The sequence below is a fragment of the Athalia rosae genome, chromosome 1, assembly GCF_917208135.1.
Source record: "Athalia rosae chromosome 1, iyAthRosa1.1, whole genome shotgun sequence".
In the NCBI taxonomy this organism is placed as follows: Eukaryota; Metazoa; Arthropoda; class Insecta; order Hymenoptera; family Athaliidae; genus Athalia; species Athalia rosae.
The window spans coordinates 31,324,728-31,345,430 of record NC_064026.1 but is presented as its reverse complement, the minus strand read 5'-3'; the positions used below and the strand labels follow the sequence as shown (position 1 = coordinate 31,345,430).

The 20,703-nt window shown below is 46.4% G+C and overlaps 1 protein-coding gene across 10 annotated transcripts in view; it reads left to right on the top strand.

The window, feature by feature from the left end:
* The window catches only part of LOC105684182 (agrin-like), a 237,606-nt gene that overhangs the window by 38,650 nt on the left and 178,253 nt on the right, over window positions 1-20,703 (top strand). For 5 of the 10 annotated variants that reach the window (XM_048648845.1, XM_048648848.1, XM_048648846.1 and 2 more), the window contains exon 1: window positions 7,975-9,824. The exons of 3 other annotated variants lie outside the window; for them this stretch is intronic. The gene's annotated coding sequence lies outside the window, so the exon portion shown is untranslated. Of the gene's footprint in view, window positions 1-7,974; window positions 9,825-18,127; window positions 18,395-20,703 lie in introns of those variants that run through there. 2 more of the 10 variants (XM_048648852.1, XM_048648850.1) reach the window with 1 other exon arrangement.

Sequence of the window (20,703 nt, the reverse complement as noted above, 5' to 3'; positions counted from 1 at the left end):
TTACGCGATCGGGGGCGACGGGGGGTGATCCGATATCGGAAGCTGGTGACATTGATTTATCAAATTATCGCGACCTCTCGCATCGCGCGTGCATCCCGGTTATGCAACATGAAAAGTGCATTTGCAGAGTGTCTAATTCATGCGGTGGAGGACATTGGCGGGTCGCGATCGAGACGATTGGTTTGAATAAAGGATGTGAAAAGGAGGAAAAAAGTCGGGGGACCAGATAAGAGTAACAAGAAGTGGCGCTCGGAGTTTAGAATAGCCGGAAATTGGATATCGATATCCGGTCAACTCTTGGATCCGCTCGAATTCAATCCTCGGTTTTCGTGGAACTAAATTTTTCATTACATATTTTTACCGTCCTCTCTCAACGCCGACCGAGATTTCCGTTTCGAGGGACCCGAAAGTCCGAGCGAACGATACGAATAAACCGACGACCGTTAAACCTCGTGGAAATTGCTCGCGGTTGAAATGTAAATTTCTCCATATTCTACGCTGTGTACTTTATACCCCGCGAAAACTCGCCTCTCGCTGTACACGGTTACGACAACACCGCGAACAATAACAACAAGAACAACAAATAGAACAACAGGTATGACGTACAAACTATAACTTACGGTGGACATATACACACGTATACACAGGGGGTATACACTGCACGTGTCCAACAATGCGCGAAAGTTTTACCCGCGGTGGTCCGTATCCGGCATTGTTGGCTCCGCCGCATCGACTCCAACGCGGCTAGTCATCCGACGTGCATCGGGGTGCGAGTGGAAGAAAAATTTCAAACTTACTCCGCCGACTTTTGCCGGGCGAAAGAACGGCGGCGTCGTTCTCGGACGGCTGCGACGGGGGATCAATTTTCAATTATCAAATTTCCAAATCCGTCGCTACTCATCGTTGGTGTCGGAGGCAAATTTCATTACTCGAGGGCGTGGGCCGGCCGGCGGCACCCCGTCATGTTTCTTTCCTCCGTGCGCAGCGCAGCGCGGCGTCAGTTTCAGCGTGCATGCCCGCGGTATACGTACACCGCGAATTTTATTACTCGACCTGTCCGTCGATGTCGAAGGCAATGAACTCTCCGGTTCTATGCCAACGAACCCGCAAGCTCGGAGCTCGGTACCGGCATCAAAGGCTAATTGCGACGCCCTGGCGACCCGCAACAAACGCCGGGACGATCACATATTACATCGGAACACCGCATAGCCGAACGACCGTTAGCCTCAGGTGAGCTATGCACTTGCAGGGTTCGGCAGGGGGCGGCCGTTACCGGGAGCGGGGAAACCCGGGGATGAGGATAAGTTCCGAGGGTGCGGGATATCCAGTTCCCGCATACACGCGCTACCTCCGATACGTCTACCCCACCCCCCTCGAAACCCTACGCGCCACTGCGATTCGTAGACATTTAGGAAATTACGCCGTGGTGTTTACCTGCCCGCGGTTACCACCCTCCGCTGCGGCACACGGCGGAGTTTCGCGTGGGCGAAATGCGTCTCGTATGTACGTGTGTATTCGTCGCAGTGTTCCGCAGCCTGATACCCGCGCGTTCGGTATTTAGATACCGTTTAATCACGACCGCGTCGCGCTTTCTTTTTTTTTTTCGTTTGCTCATTCGATTCATTTTGGTTCGGCGATCGAGTTTTTATATTTCGACGATATTTCCATTTTTATTTTTTTCGTTATTTCTCGGGCGAATCAATCATCTCCGGAGCGTGTAAGACCGTAGCGAAATCCGAGCTTCGCGAGCTTCGTACAACGAGTACGACACGTGTAACTTGCATGGAAACCTCTTTATTGAAGCCATTTTGGAATTTCCGAGGGCCGCAATATCGAAGGGATATGCATTATGACCCGGTGTTACGGAACGGACAGACGGCCGTCGCTCCTCGACGATCTATAGTGCCGCGAGTTTTAGGGGTAGAGGAATTTTGAAAAAGGTTCGCAACGTGTCGACGTGAATGGCGGCGGTCGTTCGGTCGAAAGGACGATCATCGCGATCGTGGCGAGTGTCCGCTGGTATTGCTCGGATAATCGTTTTCACTCCCTTCCGTATTGTGCCTGTATAGGTAGGAGTGCAAACCCCCCGCGCGATCGCGTTGTTGCCGATCCCGCGGTGTATACGACGGCGTTACCGTTGTTGCTGCTTTTATTATTGTCGGCATTATTATTATCCGGGCAGACGACCGTAAAATTAAAAATTCTTCCATCAGCACGCGTCTACCTACCCCTCGACGATTCACAACGTATAGGTATGATACGCAGCCAACTTACGTTTTTGCGTTTTTCCCCCGACGCACCCTGACAATTTAAAGCCACCTCCGCACCTGTTAGTTTCGCCCCGACGTACAAAAGCGATTTTGAATTTCACCGGTTAAACCTCATGAAAAGGTTTGATCTCCCGAATCAGGTCATCGGCTATTTTCTGGCTCAACGTCCCCCCACCCCCCTCGCCGTCCGTTATTTATACACACAAGTTTGGTACTTTATTTTTCATTTACCGAATTCCCCTTTTTTTTTTTCTTTTTTTTTCTTTTATTATATCCTCATTTTCATCCGCGGATTGACGGGATTATTTCTCTGTTTATTTTTTTTCTCTCCTTTTCCATAGCGTTATCGTATTTCATTTTATTTATTCGCGCGCGGCCGTTTGTATACTCACAGATCGTATTTGTACTCAACTCCGAAACGTGCGCGAGCTTTTCCTAGGTGACGAAGGTTCTCCCGGGGTTAACTTGGGTTACGTTATACCGGCAGGTATACGTATATAGGTGACTCGGAAGACGCCTTCGGGCTGCAAAGCGAAGGGAGGGAGGGAGGAACGAGAGGAAGAGATAAAATTAAAGAGAGACTGAATTTCATTGGCGATCTCGTAAACGCCCGAACGACAAATTTTATCCCGCTATCGCGTATATATATATATATATACAATTTAACACCTTTCCTCACCTCTTTCCGGTGAATATACACCTATGTACATCCATAGGTGGGTAGAGAGAGAGACAACTTCTGCGAGGCATTTGCCCCGCACACGCGTACGCGTGGGTGTGTACAAGACAACGCGCCATTGCCCCGCCGTTAAAGGTAGAAAAACCTGGGAAAATGTGAAACGGGGGGGGATGGGCGATTGGGATGAAAGGGAAGTGGCGGAGGGGATATCCGAATGTGCGTATATACCTACCGTCGTGTAAGAAGACCGACGTAAAAACCGCCGAGATACCGTCCCATCGCCCCATTCTGCACACCTACTTTCGTATAAAAGTGCAAATTTTTAAACGTTTCCCCGAAAGTGAAAGAATCCCTCGACGTATTTTTGTCGTTTTTCGCGGATTATCACCGTGCGCGCGGGTGTGGAATGGGAGAGAAAAAAAGAGAACGAACGAATAAAAATGAAGAAAAAAAAAAAAAAAAATAGACGGAAATTATGCATCGCCCAACTGATACGAACTAGGTAACCAACCTTATCCTGCAAAATCCAAGCCTGGCGTACATCTACATCGGCTAACCGTATACGTATACCTACTCTACCTTTCGTCGAACCGAATAACACTGCAGAGTTTCGTCACTTTAACGCTATTATATGTATAAAGGGACGTCAGAACCACATGTGATATAGGCGAGTCACTCTACATATACGCGTATACGGGGTGGCTCGAGAAAAAATCAACCATTTTAGACAACGGACCTCGGTGAACGTACTTTTTCCTTTCTTCCTCGCGATAATCGGTTAGCCTCTCGTTGGCCACGCTCTTCGGGGTGGGATGAAAAAATTTTGGGATCCTCAAAAGATGGAGCGAAAAATTTCGCGTGTTTCCAGTTTTCAAACATCAACGTAACCCTCCCTGACCGGAATTCGTATTCGGGTAGGGTAAGATTTTATCCAAGGTTTCGCAAGGTAGGTGTATATCGGCGTTCTTTCGGCCCACCCCTAACATGCACGTATTCAACTACACGCGAGACTCTCGGACGCAAAACTTTGCACAAAGCCAGCGCATACCTACCGCGGGGGTTAGCGAAAACTGCTTTGATGCCCGGAGCCGCCTTGGCACGTTATTCGCCGCGCAGGAATATTCAGCGACAGCTTCGCTGGATGTGGTGGTTCGCGGTCATTTCTACCGATGATTTCTACCGTGGTATAACGTGGAAAGCTATACTCCGTTGCAGGAACATTGAATATTCGCGTGATTGGTGAGGGTGAAATTTTTCATCGATAAACCGTACCATCCGATACATGTGAGTTACATCCCCTTCGTACGCGTGCAAACGAGGTAAGAATGGAAGGGAATTGAGGGTCGGGAATTCGCACACGCGTATCTTCCGGCTGAATAAACGAGTCGGGGATATGCGTACGACATCGAGATCGAATTTTCTCGAATTTAATTAATTACCAGCAGCGGATGTGAGGGCGATCGTTCGACTGGAAGGCACTTGGGTACGAAGTAGCGGGAATATCGTCGGATTCCGATACTTTTTTTTATTTTTTTATTTTATTTTATCGTTTCGCGAGATCGAACGGTCGTCGATCGCCGATCGGCGACGGAAAAAAGAATCTCCACCATTTCAACGTTTCGGTTACCGCAGTGACCTTCGACCTAGTAATTTTGTCATTACAATGCATTTCCCTCAATTCTCTCGGGCGTGAAAAAGATATTTGACAGCTGTCAATATCGCTTAGTTTTCTCAAACGCGTTTGATACAGCGAAAACTTGTCTTATCACCGCGTATTTTGCCACGAGCGTTACGTCGGATATACGCCTTTTGACGGGATGTGCGAGAACCACCTCTGTATCTATACGACAAAAACCGCCCCCGGATTTCAGACCTTCCCGATCGACTCGACGAAACGATTGTACACGTGTTTCACTTCTCGCGAGTATCGGATCTCCACCCAGGCTCCAAAAACTCCTCGAATTCATCCGATCCATTCCACCTGTACCCGTAGGTACATTCATTGTTGAAAATTTGCCAGTTTTAGGTGTGTCCAGGTATCGATTCCGATCGATTCGACCGCTCGTCTCGCGACGGAATAAGGATTTCGTCCGACGAGGACGTTGTGTAGAAATGACATCGGACCATCCGCGGACGTATATATGCGGAGCGTCTATAGGTACGAGGATATATCAGTTTCGTAGCTCATCGTTGAATTTGCGAGGTTAATAGTTAAACGCGCCCCAGAGGTTGCCCCGGAGGACTGCTCTCCTCTCATCCTCTCGCATATTATATTCGTTTGTCTAGGACATTCGCCGTTCTCTCTATCTCGCCTCTGCCTCGTGGCGATAATATGTTAATTAGTTACTCGCGACGTTAATTAATTCAGAAAGTGGCAACCTATACTGTCAATCAATCAAGCAACCCTTCGGAAATTTTACGATACATCATCTCACATCGGACCCAAATTGACTTTCCTTCGAAACTTGGAATACACGCGGATATAAATATATATATATACATATATAGGTGGGTGTACTCCAAACCTTATGGCGCTAACGATAATTTCCGCAACAAAATAACTTTCCACCTTATTAGTTTCGCGCGGAAAAAAGCTTCTCGCAGAAACTTCCGATCGGAAATCCGAGGCCGGGAATGATCGGCGTTCGGTTAGGGGGGAAATCAAAAAATCCCGACGCGGGGGGGAGAGGGATGAGATTTTTTTTCATCCCCGCGGATCGAAGCGAGGGTCGAAATCGGGAAACTTGGTCGGAAATATTCGGAGTTATCCGCGTATCCGTTCGACGCTTACCTACATTGAAACGAAAACATCTTTTCGCCCCGGCAAAAGGAGGAATGCATAGAAAATTTTCCGGCGGAGCCCGAGGAAACTCCGATACCGGATACCGACGTACCCCCCTGAGCTACTATATATTTCAGACTTACCGTGTCACGATCATATACATTATACTCGCTCCGCGGAACACATACAAAGAGAGAGAGAGAGAGAGAGAGAGAGAGAGAGAGAGAGAGAGAGAGAGATAGAGAGACTTTCGCTAAGTTCAAATTTACTATATGATTGCGAGAGTACATAACCCGCGCACCTGGTAGCACAATGGAGAGGCTGGGGGGTTGCTTGTCCGTTGAAACCACCGCAGCAGAACCGATACATGATGGCGTTGAACCTCAATTGTATGGTACGGTAGGGAGGCTGCAAACCCGAACAATTTGGTGTAATAATACGGTAACTGATAATATTAACCATTCAGAGTGGCTTTCCGTTAGTGAAGTGCAAGAGTTCGCGAATATATTCGCGCTGCGCAGGGGTTTAATACGCTCCGGCGAACGGTGGCTGCTTCGGATACACCGGAGCCGCGTACTCCGAACAACCCTTTATTCCACAGACCCGTTGAATCTTATTTCCACTTATCGGATGTACGTGGAAATTGAACGAATTGAGCTCGGTTTCGATCTTCGGTTCATTTCGCGATCCTCGCGGTGAGTTCGAGGTCCGTCTACGCTCTCGTCGGTGATGATCTCAACGTTGAACGCGTCGATCCACCCGTCAAATGCCGCGTAGGAAGTAAATCGGGTGGCGGCGTGTCGCCCGACAACTTTGTTGATAGTCGTTCGCCACCGCGCACCCTATATCCCGGTTGCATAAATGTGACATTCGCGTGTCAACTCGGAATCTAGATTGTCGTAGCATGAGACGGCGAACGGGAGGGGGATGTCACCCTGTCGAACTAAATTTTTCCAAAACGCCGCGGTCTGAGGATTAAAAGAACCACGCACCGGAGAATTTTCAACGTAAGCGAAGGTAGAGGGATGAAGTTACGGAGCGAAAGGCAACGCGCGTGCTGAAACTTTTATACATATATAGATCGTATTAAACTTGGTTCCACGACGTCAAACTTCCGCGGGTATCTTACCCGTGCTCCGTATCAGGTGTGACGGCCACCGGCTCCTTTCCTCTCTCTTTTCACTCCGCGATTGCCAAACCGTGAAATGTACCTCGAGCGAGTCGCGAGCCCTGCGCAACCCTCCCGTCCCGCGAAAAGCTTTTCGATTTTTTGACCCCACGGCCCGCGAATTTACATGCGGCAAATTATTACAGAGTAGGGGGAGGGGTGGTGGTGGTGGTGGTGGCGGTGGTGAAAAACGCTCGCAAATCAATCCGACACTCGCCAGTCGGTTGAAAAGTGCTTCGGATCGTGAAACGCAAACAGAAAAATATCGCGGGTAACCGGTGTACGTGTTGTTCGATGTAGATCGTAGATTATGGGAATAGTTCAATTCGAGTACAAACATGTCCGTACGAGGAGCGAGGGGGAGGGGTTGATAACAAATTTACACATCGATCGTCGATTAAGTCATAAAAAAACAAAAACAAAAACAAACAAAAAAAAAAAACTGAACAGCTCAATCGTTGATGACCGAGTAGATTATAAAATAATTGCGATGCACACGCTTCGAATGTTGTACCACCGAATCGTACGCCGTGCCCCAATTACTCGCTGTGACGCATAAGCTTTTCGTCGATAACGCGATCTCTTGAGGAGGGCTTTCGATCCACCGTGGTCTATAATCTACCGGACATCAGACTCCCAAGTGTCCTCCGCTCTAATCGCGAATTTTCGCGAAAAAGAGCGTACGGATAAACGCAGGTGATGTAATATCGGGTACGCGGAGTACAGGTGAGTTCCACCTTCGTTGTTTCGAAAAGAGGGTAGGTGGGTAGGTACGACGACGTTGGTCGCGGGGGGGGGGGGGGGGGGGGGGGGGGGGGGGGGGGGGGGGGGGGGGGGGGGGGGGGGGGGTGGGGGGGGGGGGGGGGCTCAGGGGGGAGGGGGAGTGGGGTATCTCCATTGTAATCGGGATCCATATCCTTCGCTGGGTATTCCCGTCTTCGCACAGGTATTCGGTCCTTCGACGTCACCTGACGCGTGCGCAAAACTTTCATCCCTCTCACGCGACGAAGACGGACTATCATGTAGGGGGTGGAGAAACGCTCGACGGTTGAACCCGAGGACTGAGGTTCAGTTTGCCGGCTGTCCCGTCGCGAGCGAGCGAGCTTTCGTCGCACCGGCTGCTGGCACGCCTCGCGTCGTGGCTGGTCCGAGCTTTTACTCCGTTGTCGCGTTCGAAAAAAATTTCGTCGGCGCACAAATTGATGACGTCGACACCCCTTTACGCCCGCAGGTCCGATACGCGCTATCACCCGGCAATCAGTGACGAGAGTCAATTTTCCCCGAGCTTTTCTCGTCGACGCGGACGTTAGTTTCCAATCGTTGTTACCGGGGACCGGTGTGACGCGTTGAAGCGAACTTCGATATTCATGAAGCTCCGACGTATCACGACCTTCGAGTGTTTTCGGGATTGAGTTATCCGTTGTTTGTAAGCGTACGTAATCTTGGATGGGGAAGGTCGGGGCGTGGAACGACGGGCTCTGCCGTTCGGCAACGATTCTTTTCGACCGGAGTTGTTGAATAGAGAAAAAAAAACGAAGGTGCACGAGTAAGGGGTACGATGCGGTGTACACCGTAGAACCTACGGGGAATTGGTCGGTTGAAATTGTGAGAACGGTTTAACGAATGTTCGATACGTGAGGAGGATACGGCTGGGGGATCCGGAGTTTTCTCGAGAACCAAGGCCACCGGCTAACGCCGTACAACGGCGTAGCAATAAGCAAATATAAACACCTCGGGAAAACCCCCATAAATCTAGAATCGTTCCATTTTGAAAAAGCTCTCCACCAACGGGAAATGCAAGGGAAAACGATAAAAGATGCACACAGCTGACTTACACCGCATCGAAACGATATTGCCCCACGTTTATCGCAACGATAGTTTAACGGGAAAAATACGATAAACGGAGACGAGGAAGGGGGGCTTGCGAAATAAAATAAAAAAAAAAATAAATAAATAGGAACACAAAGTAACGTCCGCAGAGAAGTAAAAACGACGACAAACCCTCCCCCCTCCGCGAGCAAGGAGTTACACGCCGCACCTCGGAGTAGACACGGGGTGGTTTTTTTCTTCTTTCCTTTTCCCTGCGATAAAGAGGATAAATAAATAAATGAAAATATCAGCAGTCGACAGGGTGATTGGCGGTGAAAATGCATAAATAAATATATATACGCGTGTCCTATGAATATGTTAATGCACGATTAACAACGTAACGACGAAGTTGAGCCAGATATGAAAAGGCTTTGTGCGGTCACCGAGTTGGTGCCATATAATAATACGGTGTCGAATTAATTCTAAACTCCGTACGAGTGCCCGGAATATACGTGTACACGTAGCGTGTCCTTTACAGTAACCGGAAAGGAGGAAGGAAGGAGAGAGACAGAGAGAGAGAGAGAGAGAGAAATCGAGAGACAGGGTGTATTCGAGCAGATTCAGCAGAAACCAGTACAGCACTTTGCAGCACGCTTCGAAACATCGGGACACAGATAGACGGTCGCGCTGGAAATTTTGCGGTGTGTTTACCGATTCGACTCGAGTTAGGTTTACGCACTCGAAGCGTAACGTCCGTATCCTTCGTACGCGTGTTTTGCTGGTTCACGCGATTCCAGTCGGAGTTTCGCGAGTGTCGGTGGTGGACAAAAAGAGTGCAGACACGAAATCTTGTGATTAAAGAGGTGGGCCCCTCCCGTATCTCGTACCTGTGCGGCGGCGAGTGAGAGGGAACTTATCCCAGAGTTATTATTCCGTGTGCCATTCAACCGCTCGCGTTTGTGTGTCGTGGCCCACGGGCTATGCCGTTGAAACATAATTATACGAAAATTTATCGTTCACGCTCGTGTTAGTTGGGCGTTAAAAATAATATGTGTGCATTGTCGAAGAATCGCGCCGTTGGCGTATCCACATCGACGCTCACCTGTCGCTGAAGTGGTAAATATTCGAAAATTTTTCAAAAATATTTTACCCCATCAAAGTCGAGGGGATCCTCGGCGTAACTTTATTTCTTATTGTCGAACGAAGTGAGTTTTTACGGGGCGCGTTTCCCCCCCCACGAAAATTAAGCATTTTTTCAATTTTTCATTTCACCGAGTAAGGTGTCTTAAATTCACACAGAAATAACAATAACGTGCATAATAGTTCCGACGCTCGTCCGCCGCGTACGCTATCCACGGCTATTGTGCTATTATACGACCATACATCCGAGTTGACTGATGTGTACATTTTTATATAACGGATATAAAAATGTTACGGCGACTTTATGAGCGTAGTTTTCTGATGTGACGTCGGCGAGCATCGCGCGCGGCTCGTTCATTCGTGCCGCTGCCGCTGCCTCTGCCGCTGCATTACAGGGGTGGGCCACAGGGGGTGGCGATATGGCCATGCATCGAATAAAAGATGGGCTCATTTCTACCGTGCTACACGCGTACAGTGCACGTCCGTTTCACTGGTCTGCCGCCGCGGTCTATTTTCGCTGATTTACTTCCCTCCCCCCCCGCCCCGCTTGTTTTTTTTTTTTTTTTTATTTCATTCCATTTTTGTCTCTTTCCTTTTTCTCGTCGGCTCTGAATTATCCTTTTCACGTTCCGTAGGGGGGGAACGCTACGCTGTAGGACGCGGTGCTCGACCGTGCACGCCGAACGCTCAGACCTAGTGACCTTTGACCTCGATACGCGCGGGTACCGACGACGCCGATATCATGCGACTCTAATACACACCCGGGTACGCCGTGTGACTGTATATTATTATACGTGTTTCTTTCTCGCTATCGTTTTACAACGTTTTACCTGCCGCGTTTTATACCTAAAAACGGTAGCACCGGCAGCAACAGCTCCTCTGAGCTGCTCGCTCACCACGAAAACGGAATATCGCATCGCGGCACGCGATTCGTGATCAAAGATTTTGATATCATTATAAACGCGGGTGTAAGATTCTTCGCGAGTATATCGGGTACGTGTAACACTTACACGCGCATACGTACGAATGCGATACACGCGTACACCGTACCGTGTGGAGCAAATTATTCGTGAATTATTCGCGAGTTCAAAGGGCGTCCGTCGGAATGGCAAGAAACTCCGTTCTTCCTTTCTCCTTTCTCCTTTTTTTTATTTTTTTATTTTTTTCATTCTTTCGCTTCTTCAGCCTCTTTTTCTTCACTCCTCCCGAGACGAGGGCCTTCTCAGACGTTTTTATATCACCGAGTTTACAGCGGGCTGTTTCGAATTTTTCTCAAGTAGCTGGTTCGCAATTGTTGCCGAGTTTTGTTTCACGGATTTCGAATATAAATCAGAAGAAGCACTAGCTCTCTTGATTTTTTATAGCATCGTATCGATTACGTATACACCACCCGAGTTATATGAATAGCTGCCGTACATCCTCGTCCGAACGATCGAAATTATTTGGGGGGATGATGAAGTCTTCGAACTCGATAAATACCTACTTCTATCCCGCCATAATTCACCGTGCAAATATTTATGAGAAAATAGTAAATTTATCCTTGAACGTTAAATTTGATCTCATCCCAGGTAACGTGAGGCGGTTCCAAGCCCGTTGAAAACTCATCTCTCCGGCGAGAAAAGATCTCCGCTATAATATCGCGTATGTAAATGTACGTTGAATTTCTCGCTCGCTAAAGTTTCTCTCACTCTTATACCAATATTATTTCTCAACGAACAGAAATGTAGAGGCGACACGTGGAACAACAAATTCAGAGATCACCGAACGAAACGCTTTTTTCTTTGAAAAATTTCGAAACACGGGATAAGAGTTTCCTTGCTATGACAAAAAAAAAAAAAAATGTTTCCGACTACTTGATGGTCCGAAATTGGCTCGACATTAATGTGCGCACAGTGGGTATATAATTGAGCGAGCGGATGAATCATACGGATTTATATGTAAATGGAGAGTGAGAACGCGTTATGCGATCGATATCATAATATGATCGTCTCACCGCGCGTCTTTGTGGTACGTCGTATCGCCGTATATAGATATCATCACATCTGATTCGCATGGCTCATCGTCTGTCGTATCCACCTAGCGTACGCTAGTGTTCGTACAGGTATGTAGGTGTGCAGAGAATATAATTATATATTTCGAACGTAGTCGCAGCCAGCAGGTTGCGCGGTTGCATCTGCACCGGCAGCAGCAGCAGCAGCGGCGGCGGCAAGGTTATACGCGAAATGTAGGAAAGCTGACAGGTTCGATATCACACGTGTACATAGGTATATGCGAGATACGGTCTAAACATTATCTCTGCGAAATGGAATTATCGTGCGAAATGTATAATACGGTTATTAGTTGGATACAATTTTGCTACGTACGTAGAAAATTATTAATTGCCCAGGTACGGGAATTCGATTTCCTTATTATCTACGGAGGAAATTTATACATCTGCAGTGGTGCACGGATACGTATCGTACTTGACTCCCAAGATTATATTATCATTCGAATAATAAAGAACGCGGTGGGACGCTCCTATTGTCATTTAATGGAGAAACGAGCACCCTCTCGTTATTTCCGGTCACTACAGACACCTTTGCGAGAAATTTATTTCTTCGAGAGCTAAAAAGTTCTCTCTATATTCCACCGCGACCTCGAATTGTAATTTTTATTCTCTCTTCGCAGACGCGTATTTCAAATTTACTTAAAAATTTTATTACTGTCCTTTCCTTTTTCCCCCACCCCCCCGTCGTATATAATCATGAAAAATGAGGCGGTCGATTGAACTTGAGTCTGAAAATTTTGCGGGCACGAGGTTAGGCTATGGATATAGGCAGGGAAGGTACATAAAATATGGTATAGGGTATCGATAATTTTCGAGGGTGGTCGGTCTACACCGCGCCCAACCTGATAGATAATTAATTAACTCAAGCTCGCGGAGGTAAGAGAAGCGAAGAGAAAAGGAGCCACGTTATAACGGAGAGAGAGAGAGAGAGAGACGTACGACGGTCTCGGTGTAGGGGGTATAACGTAAGGACGGATAAGATTGGTTGGTTAGCGAGAAGAGGTATATAACCGAGAGAAAGAGTCGGGCAAAAGTTTTGTCGAATAGGTACACAGCTACGTATTGAAAGTTAACATTTACAAACCCGCCGCGGGTGTGCGCCGAGATTTATTTTTGTTCCAATGAGGTATTACAGGTACGGCTCCTCCAGGGCGCGGTGTACGCACACACACACTCGTATATATTATACATAAGGTATGGCTTATTGAAGTATATCGATAATTAACCAATCATAATTTTCCCTCGTTAATTAGTATCCTCCGACCGCACCGAAGTACCCCGACTCCGCTTACAATAGGTACGTACGTACGTACACACCTGTAATTCGCCGCGGTGTAAACGCGTACAACGTGTCCGAATCGTCGATTTAATTTACCCCCTCAATGCGTGCATATCTTCGCATTTTACGCTCGGTTTACTTCCTGCGGAGAATTGAATTAGTTGATTATCCACCTCCACGTAATACGGGGCCTGTGAAACTATCGAAACCTTTAATTACGAACAACTGTTGTATCGGCGATGACTCGATTATTTCGATAGATGGAACAATTTAATCAGCGCGTTCGAATTCCTGAGTTCGAAACACGTGAGAATACCACACCCGAAAAAAACAATTACCGCTCTCGCGAGCCGAAAACTATGCGAATAGTTTTTTTCTCAAAACGTGTTTACACGATGCACACTGATCGACGCGCATTAATCAGAACCTATAAGGATCGCTGCGAGAAAGATCGAGCGGTGAGAACTTAACGACGACGATTATTAGAGGGCGTCGGAAGGCGGTCGACGAAATTTATTTCCGTTTTATCGTATTTCATTTTTATTTTCATAATTACAGCTATACATCGCCTGAGCCACCCCTGTCGGTGCTAATCGTCAATTTGTCAGTCGAATTGCGGGAGATTTGCGCCGCGAATAACCTGCGACAACAGTTTCTCTCCTCCCGCTCTCGGTGTCTGCAGATTTGAACAGTCTGTTTCTAATTTGCACCTCGATCCTTGCACGCTTCGCGCGGCGTCAACTCCCGCGGTAAACGGAGGCGAGGAGAGGGCTGGAGAAGAAAAAAAAACAAAAATAAAAAAAAACGGGAGGAAAAAATAGAGGAGTCGAGTCGCGTGCATACCATTCCCGGCAATCAAGAAAATGAATCGAGCAGCAGCTTTAACGTGAAAACCATTAAGCGAAAAATGGGGCCTCTGATCGAACGATAATCTCGACTAGGGCTGGGATAGCGGGCGTCGAGCTTATATACCTACCGAGGATACTTTTTATTAGACGGGGAACGTAACGGGAAATTTTCAATGTTGCGGCATCGCGTACACCCGTGCAACGTTAACCGACGTAATTATCTAATAATTGTTTTAACGAACAAGCTGATAAAGAAGTATTGAAAGAAAAAAAAAAACATAAAACATAAAACATAAAATCCTAAGAGAAAAGCACGTGAGAAGGAAAAGGATAAAGAAATTTCATAATACATAGATACAGTTATAATAAATTAAATGAAACAATTATATAGTTCAAGTTTTTCCTTCAAAGCCATAGCTTCTTATGTAAGTAGGTATATAGTAAAAGTATACACCTTCTATTTGACTAATAATCGTTAGTAGGTACGAGTTCTGAAAGTTCTTCGACTTACATTGTCAGTCGTTTTCTTTCTTTCCCTCTCTCCCTCCCTTGTAGAACCTTCTTTATTTTTCCCCCAGCAGGTTCTCCCGGGCTCTTCCTCCTCTATCCACCTACTCGGCTATTGTACTATATTCTATTGAATTCTATTGAATTCACCTTTTTTATTTCACCGCACCGAGTCAGTCCCGCCCTAATACTAGCCGGGGAAAAATTTCCGGAAGCGTTGATCGGGGATGAAGCGCACCGCGTATACCTATACCTATGGTACAGCTTTTAGAGGGATGTATAAGAACGAGGAAATCTTTTAATTATCGAAAGTACCTCCTCGTATATATACGAACTGATCCTTAAAGTGGAAATGAGGAGAGACGCCCCCGAAATTATGTACGTTCCGTCGAATTATTCGCATAGGCATACGGATAACGTTCACTTTCCTTATTATATATAATACTTGAATATGTGAAACACGGAATCGTGGAAAAATGATTACCCTCCGTAAAGAATAGAGAAGGCAGCAAAAAAAAAAAAAAAATCACGACGCGGTCCAGATCCGATCTGAATTTTCAGTGAGAAAACAAATCAGCGTTATTATATCGATTGCTAATTAATAATTTCAACTCCAACGATGGAAGTGGGCCAATAACTGACATTCTATTAACTTGATATAAAGTACATACTTGAACTTTCGCAGTCTATCTGATTTGTTGGTCTTTGATTATTTTTTATTTTTTTTACTCTTCGGTGAGAAAACAAAAAAAAAAAAAAAACGAACACTTTTAGCATGGAGAAATTTCAGCGAATATTATACGTATATTACATACTCGGAGATGAGTTTCGATTGTCGTTTTATGGATTTAAGTTTTTCATAATTAACTCAAACGGTCCAGTTCCAGCAAAAATGATTGCATAAAATTACACCCCGCCTTTTATACCCTGTTTCGCTACTCACGATTGTATTTTCCTTGTTTTTCGTCTCGATTCCTCGTTCGTTCGGAATTTCTGATTAATGGATAATTGAGTATCGAGAAGAAGAAAAACAGGCGAGATAGTATACGAGTGTATACGAATAACCGTTGGGAGCAAAAAAATCCGACGTTGAAAATTATCAGAGGTTATTAAACACTCGGTTCGAGAGCAATGAATTGTATTTAACGTCGGCAAACACACCGCCGCCTTTGAATCGGTATCAATTAATGAAGAATTACCTTCGAAATACCTTTGATTGTAAGTTGGGTACGACGGCCTTTGGGCCGTCCGAAATACCTTGTTACGTAATGAGAGGAAATATACCGAGAACAACTCCGCGGCTCGCAAGACGATCTCTGTCCGTCGAATCGGTCGCGCCACTCACAGGGGAAAAAGACCCTTCGCAATGCCCGCCGCCCCTCCCGGGGTCACGCAGTTTTCAACGGCACGTTCTCGATGACGCGCCCACCCCCGGCCCCATCAACCGGCTGCGGTTTTCCGAGTAAATGATTCTTGAAATGAGTGCCGAGACACGCGTGGCTGCGGGGCTACAACGGTACGGAGTAAAAATCTTCCAACTGGGGATCTCTTGAAAACTTATTTACTCTTCCTACGTTTCTCTTATTTATTTTATTTCGCTTATATTCGTTTCTTTTTTTTCTCTGTAACTCGCAAGTTTGAACCGCCGGCGTTCTTCGTTTCTAAGAATTTTTCTTGCCCTTCAATCGTCTGCAATTGAGGTGGATAAAAAAACATAGAAGCTTTTACTTTTTACCGGTAGATATACCTGACGGGGTTGAGTTGGTTTTTGGTCAGGTCGGGTTGCGTCGGCTCGATTTGAAGGGAACGATAGAAGTGGAATCGCAGATCCCGAACGGTATACCCTATATGCAGACTGATTCGAGTTCGATTATCTTTTTCTTTTTTTCACTATACGATCACATTGGGACTCATTTTCAGTTAGATATTATAATTTTGAAAAATGATTCACGTACACGAGTCCGAAAATCCAACACCACCGATTTTTGATCGAGTAATCAAACGAGCGTTGATTAATTTGCGGCATTGAGCCGATAATACAGGCGATGACGGTGATGATGACGACGATGATTATGATCAGACTATACGATCGATGAGTTGCGAGCTCGATTGTAAGGGATACGCCGACTTTGATCAGATCCCTCTGCGTCCGCTCATATTCGAGCTGTATATTGCGAATCGATTGACAGATCCTCCTATGCAACGCTTCATTAATCATAATTCCCTAAATATACACGTGTATAACGACCGTCCCCAACGACGGTATTGACACTCCCCATAAACCACATTATGGCCGCGGAATTCTCTCTCTTTTTTTTTTCCCTCCTCCATTTTTTTTATCCAAAATGTTATGAATAACAAATGATCTATTTCACGTCAAGTCACTTTTGAAACATTGTTACATGAAAAAAAAAAAAATCTGAATACACGCGATATTACTCCTTTCCCACTGTAGAAGTCCTCATTTTTCATTTCCCACGTGCGTCGGTTGAGTGAAAAAAAAAAAAAAAAACGAAGAAAAACAGTGACGATATAAAATCGTGTGATTTGATGGAAAATTAGTTACAAAATTTTTTTGAAACAGCTGTGCTTCGAATCTGATTGATGACAATGGACGAGAATATTTTCTCTCCAATCCGGATCTAGTAAAATCCTAATCTTTGCGGATAACGGTGAACAGGGTTAACGTTTGTTCAAGAAACAAAATAGATGGAGGGGGGTTAGTTTTTAATTAGCAAATAAAATTTCACCCCTTTTAATTCGTGTGTGGGCACGCGGCGTCGCGGGTCGAAGGAAACCTTACGCTCCGTAACTCTGCTTGTCCCGAGATTTTCCCGGCGTCTCTACGTTACACACGTTCGTAGACAGAGGTATAGAATTTCTCCGCCGGAGCTTTCACCCGACGAGTTTTCACTCGCGTTTCACCGCGGAGTTTGTTGTCGGCTGACCTAACGGTATTTGCACTACTCGGAAGGGAGCAAACATAAGGGACTCCCGGATCATATCTACCGTCGCGAGCTCGGGTCCCGCAGCTCTTCTTCCTTATCCCTCAGTGATTTCGTATAGTTCTACGCCGGGGTAGAACTACGCGAGCTTTTCATTATAAATGTACGCACACACGAGGTACAGGGTGGCCGAATAAAATTAGATATTTATCGCGATATTCGCGCCGGGCGAAGCTATCTTCGACCGAAGATTATCGCGCGCCGAATCGATCGGGTAGTAATAATTTACTCGTCGCATATTTTCAGCGATTCATGGGGTGAACCCCGAATGGGATTTAATTTTTGGAAAAAATATTCCTCACCAGACGCCGTGTAGAGATGAGTGTGTGTATACAGATACACGTATACACGTCGGTACGATACCCGACTTGAATTTGTTATTTCCACTTTTCTTATACACGAAAAAAAAAGCCACCCACCTTGGCTTCTTCTTTTGCTTTTACGATTGTACATTTTTTCTTGTCCGTTGTTTTTTTTATCTCTCCCTCTTTTCGGTGTGCTTTTTATGATTATCGAAGTGGTCACGTGACGGGATTACGCACACTCTCGTTATACTTTCACACAACTGCGCCTTCGCACCGTGAATTTTTCAACAAATGTCGGTGGAGGTGCGTCCGATGATTGTCGTCTTGCCGCGTGAACGTTATTTTTGCTTTCGATCGATCGAATCGATGGCGAATAAACAAAATTAAAAAGTCCGGTAAATACGAGGTCGGTGTAAATTCTGCAGGGAATATGAGAAATGAAAAAAAAAACGACGGCGCGGAAGGGTGAGATCTCACCGAGACATCCGTCTTATAACTTCAAAGCGGGGTGACCCTCGAGGAGAAGAAGGAAGCGAGGACGAGAAAGAGAAAAAGGTAAAATGAACGGAAAGCTAATAATTATAATAACGATAATATTATAACGAAAAGGGAAAAAATTAAAAATGAAAAATAAAAACAATCCTCGAGAGTTGACACGGTTCGTTTAAAAAGCTAATTAACTAATCTAATTATCATTCTACTCGCGAAGCGGCTGACGTAGTTGGCTACCGGCCCAGCGTCAGAAAAATATGCATCGCTCGAATGCTCGGCGAGATGTTGAAAAAGGACGGGGACGAGGTCGGGAATGAGAGCGAGGGAGAAAACAACCGGCTAAGATCTGTAAGGGAATTGCAGGATAAACGATGCGTGTAAAAACTTCCGTCCATAATTATTATAATATTTGCGAGGCGGAGTAAAACGGATATCTCGTACTTCGTACAACATCGGCGTTGCAACTATTTAAACTATTTGTCAAGCGGGGAAAAAAGTGGAGAGTATCCGGTACACCTCAACAATCCGTAACCGATACGTTTTCGCGAATAAATTTCGACTCTTAACGTTCCACCACCTATTTCGGTTGCATAATTTTTTACCGACGACGAAAGGAATCGAGAAGGCGACGTCGACGCGATCCGGCGTCGCCGCGGTGCAGGAGGGAATTTTGTCGGGCGTCCGGGTCGGCCGAGTGCGGTGTGCGTGTTTTCCTTCTTTGTATGTTGCTTCGTGAAATATAGCGGAATCGTGATCGGGGTGCAGTTTGTGTCGCGGGCAACGTGCCGCTGCAGTCTGCAGGAGATGTTTGAGGAAAATCGAATTTCTCTCGACCGGTGCATGTGCGGGGGGGATATCGTGGCCTCGGAGACCCCGTATATCACGGGCGTGGGGCCGTGCCATGGTAATTTCGCGCGATGCACGTGCTGGAAATATGCTCGCATGCCCCCGCATCACGCCTAGATAATTCCGAACCGATTTCTCCTTTTTTCTATCTTTTTTCTCAACGGAGATGGAAAATTACTGGAATTTATCTACGACGCGATCGAAGAACCTAACGAGCTTCTACGGTACGTGCGACGTTATTCCCCGATTATTATTTCATCCCTTTCGCCCAACGCTTCGGATTCGATGATCCGCGCTTCGATTTTTCGTTCCGTGAAAAATCCTCTCGGTGATTTTTCGAGCAAAATATTTCTGTCCCCCCGAATTTATCGTATTGTGCGATACCGGGAAATCGCGTGAAGTACGTATAGCGTATAAAATGGGAACCGTGCACGTGTAGGGACATTCCTCAGTTTTCACCCGATCAATTCCTCACTGTCTTTACGCGGGCCGCCCTTGTTTCGCGCGAAACGTCTTCTACTTTTCCATTCTCCTCCTCAATCATCCGTCGAACGCCTATTTTTCCCCTCCCCCTATTTTTTTCTCTCGTTCATTTTTTTCTTTCTCGCCGTTTCTCTCTTGCGTCACTTTCCTTTTTCTTCTCCCGTCTCGGACTAACCTTGCGAAAGGCAGACTGGCTCGCATAGGTACGTTGTACCCACCAGTTGGGAAAGAAACTTGAAATCGACATCCCCGTCGTTCGGGTGTCGCTGGATGGCTGCTCCGCTGTTCGGCTCACCGGGTATCCCCCCACCTTCCCGTAGGAATGCATAATTTCATGGCTATGGGGATACGCCGACGACTTCCACTGTTTTATACCAATATACGACTGCTGCTTAGCCGGCGTTCAATGTTCGCGTCACACGTCGCGGCGACGACGACGACGAAACGACGAGTTTCCGATAAAACGGCACGGAAATTTTCAACGGGGAGTGACACACGACCCCCCGCTAGTCGAAACCCTCTTTTCTTTCGCCCTTGTCGTGTCATCGTCCGCGCGCGTCCGGTCCGACCCGTAGAGAGAAAAGGGAGGGCCGCAAAAAAAATGGAGTAAAAAAAAAAAAAAACAAAAAGAAAAAAAAAAAAAAGAATTCAGCTCACGCGTTTCCGTGATAGAAACGAATCGGAAACGATTCGTGCCCGAGCTTTGCCCTCTGGGCTCTCGCCGCTTTTAGTTGTTGAGCTTTTCGAATGTATACCCGGCACCGCTGCGGGGTTACGACCGTACAGCTATAGACGCTGACTTCCGTTCCGTCTCTGCAGCTTGGTTAGAAACGGAGTGAATAAATAAAAATCGGATTATTGGCACACCCGACGGAGTATCCGACGCGTCGTCTCGGATGAAAAAATAAGGAGATCGGTAAACGAAGGTATGGGTAAAACTGAAAAACAACGAGGGGGAGGGGGATGAAAAAAAGACGCGGTGAACGAAAGACGAAGACAATTTGCCTTTGAGTTTAGAGAATGAGGCGATGCGAACTGCAGGT